The sequence below is a fragment of the Callospermophilus lateralis genome, chromosome 4, assembly GCF_048772815.1.
Source record: "Callospermophilus lateralis isolate mCalLat2 chromosome 4, mCalLat2.hap1, whole genome shotgun sequence".
Lineage (NCBI taxonomy): Eukaryota > Metazoa > Chordata > Mammalia > Rodentia > Sciuridae > Callospermophilus > Callospermophilus lateralis.
Window position 1 is genome coordinate 47,108,490 of NC_135308.1, and position 6,000 is coordinate 47,114,489.

Below are 6,000 nucleotides of genomic sequence, written 5' to 3' on the forward strand. Positions count from 1 at the left end.
TTATAATTTACAGTTTCTGCTTTAAATATTATTAAGGATCTAAAGGCAATAAATAATAACTCAGCATTTTCTTCCCAGGGAGGCTACATTTTTTTGTTGTTGTTGTTGTTTGTATTCTTTTTTTAAAAATTTTTTTAATTAATTTTTATTGTTGGTTGTTCAAAACATTACATAGTTCTTGATATATCATATTTCACACTTTGATTCAAGTGGGATATGAACTCCCATTTTTACCCCGTATACAGATTGCAGAATCACATCAGTTGCACATCCATTGATTTACATATTGCCATACTAGTGTCTGTTGTATTCTGCTGCCTTTCCTATCCTCTACTATCCCCCCTCCCCCCTCCCCTCCCCTCTTCTCTCTCTACCCCCTCTACTTTAATTCATTTCTCCCCCTTATATTTTTCCCCCTTTCCCCTCACTTCCTCTTGTATGTAATTTTGTATACCCCTGAGGGTCTCCTTCCATTTCCATGCAATTTCCCTTCTCTCTCCCTTTCCCTCCCACCTCTCATTCCTGTTTAATGTTAATCTTCTTCTCATGCTCTTCATCCCTACTCTGTTCTTAATTACTCTCCTTATATCAAAGAAGACATTTGGCATTTGTTTTTAAGGGATTGGCTAGCTTCACTTAGCATAATCTGCTCTAATGCCATCCATTTCCCTGCAAATTCTATGAATTTGTCATTTTTTAATGCAGAGTAATACTCCATTGTGTATAAATGCCACATTTTTTTTATCCATTCGTCTATTGAAGGGCATCTAGGTTGGTTCCACAGTCTTGTTATTGTGAATTGTGCTGCTATGAACATGGATGTAGCAGTGTCCCTATAGTGTGCTTTTTTTAGGTCTTTAGGGAATACACCAAGTAGGGGAATAGCTGGGTCAAATGGTGGTTCCATTTCGAGCTTTCCAAGAAATCTCCATACTGCTTTCCAAATTGGCCGCACCAATTTGCAGTCCCACCAGCAATGTACAAGTGAACCCTTTTCCCCACATCCTCATCAGCACTTGTTGTTGTTTGACTTCCTAATGGCTGCCAATCTTACTGGAGTGAGATGGTATCTTAGGGTGGTTTTGATTTGCATTTCTCTGACTGCTAGAGATGGTGAGCATTTTTTCATGTACTTGTTGATTGATTGTATGTCCTTCTCTGAGAAATGTCTGTTCAGGTCCTTGGCCCATTTGTTGATTGGGTTATTTGTTATCTTATTGTCTAATTTTTTTAGTTCTTTGTATATTCTGGATATTAGGGCTCTGTCTGAAGTGTGAGGAGTAAAGATTTGTTCCCAGGATGTAGGCTCCCTATTTACCTCTCTTATTGTTTCTTTTGCTGAGAAAAAACTTTTTAGTTTGAGTAAGTCCCATTTGTTGATTCTAGTTATTAACTGTTGTGCTATGGGTGTCCTATTGAGGAATTTGGAGCCCGACCCCACAGTATGTAGATCATAGCCAACTTTTTCTTCTATCAGACGCCATGTCTCTGATTTGATATCCAGTTCCTTGATCCACTTTGAGTTAACTTTTGTGCATGGTGAGAGAAAGGGATTCAATTTCATTTTGTTGCATATGGATTTCCAGTTTTCCCAGGAAGGCTACATTTTAAGACAGTGGCACTTTTTGCAACACACATGATAGTGTTTATCACTAGGAAGTCCTCATTAAATAACTTTTAAAGAATGTACTTTCTGGAGTGGGAAATTGAAGCTACGTGAAAAGACTGATATACAAGAAGGATTGTTGTCCAATGATCTGAGTTTACTATATAAGGCCATAAATATTCTCTGGGTACTTGGTGTACTTGCAGCAACCCAATAACCAGCTGCCCTGAAAAGCAAATAGACTAATGTAAGTCTGCAACATAAAGTTAGATCTCATGGAAAAATATCATATATAACAGCTTTTGATTAGAGGCAACATTATCACTTAGATGGTTGAAAAATCCATCATATATATTTGCTATTTAATATAAATGCAGCAATACTACCACTGAGACCTCTAAAGTATGAGTTCTCTTCAAAGCTTATCAAGATCAAGGGTGTCATTGATTGAACTTCAAAGAAGGAATAGGAGACAACATTCAAGTTTCAACAGAAGATATTGTGGACAATAGAACTTAAATACTATTTTTTTTCATTTCCAAATTTTCTACATACTTATGAGAAAATGAAAGCAATTCTCTTCTAAAGTATAATTTTTTAAAATACTGCAAATATTTAAATGTTCTCATAGAATAAATAAACCAATGATTAAATATTCACATTTTAAGTTTTTTGCATTACAATTGTGATAATAATAAAATTATTTTTCTGGAATATTTCCTCTGATTATTTGAAATATTATTAAAAGTAAAATTTTAAGCAATTTATTTTACCAGGTCCTGAACACCAGGCACTAACTAGATAATGACCATGGCAGAGACAAGCTGGCTCTCCAACTAAAGGTGTTAAGGTATCAGGGAGCAGACAGGGGTAGGAAAGATAGGAACATTTTAGCAGGCCAGTGAGACAGCAGAACAGAGTACTGAGAGGGAAGCATAGCATCCAAGCAGGGAATGCTGATGAAAGTCTTACTGTTTAGAGATTTCTCTAGGAGAAGGAAGCTGAGAAAGAATTCCAGGGAAAGGAAACCTCTATAGAAAGGAGTTTAATCCTGAAAATACCAAAGTTCTTCTATTTATTTACTTAAGTTAAATTTACATAAGTGTGCCATGTATGATTTAGTAGAACGATCCAATGAATTGAAATAACTTTGTCCTTTTGCCTTCCATGTCACAAATTCTAACACAAATAATGTTGTCTTGCAAAGAGTTTACTTGTCTGTGAGTTGTACCATGAAACATAGCCCAGAGTTGCTTGAATAATAGTGAACAGACACATTAGATACTAGGGGTATACACTCTGTGGCATCCTAACACTTTAATCTTGCCTCTTCTAGACTAATTTTTCCCACAGGAGTACATATGAAAAAAATCAATAATGTGATACTAAGTAAATCTATAAATACTACACTTTTTATTGATACCATTCATTAATTTTCTGAGCATACTCAGAGTAGTTTTGCAGAAATAAACAATAAATTTATTAGTGTCATTGGCCTTCATAAAGTAACTTCCACTCCAAAGTTTCCAGTATATTTTTTAAAATTATTTATTACCTGTAACTCCATGATTTTATTCTATTTTAATGCTAAGTAATATTCCATTGTGTATATATGCCACATTTTTTAATCTATTTATCTACTGAAGGGCATCTAGGTTGCTTCCACAGTTTAGCTATTGTGAATTGTGCTGCTATAAACATTGATATGGCTGTGTCCCTGTAGTATGCTGTTTTTAAGCCCTTTGTGTGTAGATCCAGGAGTGGGATAGCTGCGTCAAATGGTTTTCATAGGAATCTTTATACTGCTTTCCAGATTGGCTGAACCAATTTGCAGTCCCACCAGCAATGCAAGAGTGAGCCTTTTCCCCACATCTTTGCCAAACTTATTGTTGTTTGTATTCTTGATAGCTGCCATTCTGACTGGGGTGAGATGGTATCTTAGAGTAGTTTTGATTTGCATTTCTCTAATTGTTAGAGATGTCCAACATTTTTTTCATATATTTAATAATTGATTGTATATACTCTTCTGAGAAGTGTTCAGAAGAATTTTTGACCCATTCATTTATTGGGTTATTTTTTTTTGGAGTTAAGTTTATTGAGTACTTTATATATCCTAGAGATTAGTGCTCTATCTGATCTGCTTATGGTAAAGATTTGTTCCCATTCTGTATGCTCCCTATTCACCTCACTGATTGTTTTTTTGGCTGAGAAGAAGCCTTTTGGATTGAATCCATCTCATTTATTGATTCTTGATTTTAATCCTTATGCTATAGGAGTCTTATTAAGGAAGTTGGGGCCTAATCCCACATGATGGAGAATTTGGCCTACTTTTTCTTCCATTAGGCGCAAGGTCACTGGTTTAATTCCTAGATCCTTGATCCATTTTGAGTTAAATTTTGTGCATGGTGAGAGATAGTGGCTTAATTTCATTTTGTTCCATATGGATTTCCAGTTTTCCCAGCACCATTTGTTGAAGAGGTTATATTTTCTCCAATGTAGGTTTTGGTGCCTTTGTCTAATATAAGATTACTCTAATTATTTGTGTTAGTCTCTGTGTACTCTATTCTTTACCATTGGTCTACAAGTCTATTTTGGTGCCAATACTATGCTGTTTTGTTACTATTGCTCTGTAGTATAGTTTAAGGTCTGGAATAGTAATGCTACCAACTTCACTCCTGTTGCTAAGGATTGCTTTGGCTATTATGGGTCTCTCATTTTTCTAGTTGAATTTCATGACTGCTTTTTTTTTATTTCTATGGAAGTCATTGGGATTTTGATTGGGATGCCATAGAACCTGTATACTGCTTTTTGTAGTATGGTCATTTTGACAATATTAATTCTTCCTATCTAAGAGCAAGGTAGAACTTTTTATCTTTTAAGTTCTTCCTTCTTTCTTTTTTTTAATATTTTCTAATTGAACTTTCTTTTTAAAATTACTTTTTAATTTATATATGACAGCGGAATGCATCACAATTCTTATTCCACATATAGAGCATATTTTTATATATCTCTGGTTGTATACAAAGCATATTCACACCAATTTGTGTCTTCATACATGTATTTTAGATAATAATGTCCATCATGTTCTACCATCATTTGTAACCCCATGCTATTTTCCCTTCCCCTCCCACTCATCTGCTCTATCTAGAGTTAGTTTATTCCTTTCATGTTCCCCCTCCCTAACCCACTATGAATTAGCCTCCTTATATCAGAGAAAATATTCAGCATTTGTTATTTTGAAATTGGCTAATTTCACTTAACATTATCTTCTCTAACTCCATTCATTTACCTGAAAATGCCATGATTTTCTCCTCTTTTCGTGCTGAGTAATATTCCATTGTGTATATATAACAAAGTTTCCCTATCCGTTCATCTACTGAAGGACAGACATCTAGATTGGTTCCACAGTTTAGCTATTGTGAATTGTGCTGCTATAAACATTGACATGGCTATGTCCCTGTACTATGCTGTTTTAAGTCTTTTAGGTAAAGACCCAGGAAGAGAATAGCTGGGTCAAATGGTGGTTCCATTCTAAGTTTTCCAAGGAATCTCCATACTGCTTTCAATATTGGCTATGCCAATTTGCAGTCTCACCAGCAGTGTATAAGTGTAACTTTTTTCCCCACATCCTCACCAACAATTATTGTTGTTTGTATTTTTGATAGCTACCATTCTAACTAGAGTGAGATGAAATTTTAGAGTAGTTTTGATTTGTATTTCTCTAATTGCTAGTGATGATGAACATTTTTTCATGTATTTGTTGATTGATTTTATGTCATCTTTTTGAGAACAGTTCATTCAGGTCCTTGGGCCTTTTATTGATTAGGTTATTTGTGTTTGTTTGTTTGTTGTTGTTATTGTTGTTGTTTGTTTGTTTGTTTTGGGGTGTTGTTTTTTTTTTTGGTACTTAGCTTTTGGAGTTCTTTATATGCCCTAACGATTAGGGCTCTAACTGATATATGAGGGGTAAAGATTTGCTCCCAAGATGTTTTACTCCCAAGATGATTTGCTCCTCACAAATTGTTTCTTTTGTTGAGAAGAAACTTTTTAGTTTAATTCCATCCCATTTATGGACTCTTGATTTTAATTCTTGCACCACAGGAATCTTATTAAGGAAGTTGGGGCCTAATCCCACATGATAGAGATTAGGGCCTAATTTTTCTTATATTAGACTCAGGATCTTTGGTTTTATTCCTAGGTCCTTCATACACTTTGAGTTGAGTTTTGTGCATGGTGAGATATGGGGGTTTAATTTCATTTTGTTCCAGATGGATTTCCATTTTTCCCAGTGCCATTTGTTTAAGAGGCTATCTTTTCTCCAATAACTGTTTTGGGTGACTTTGTCTAATATAACAAAATTGTTACTTTGTTGGTTAGTGTCTTTATCCTCAATT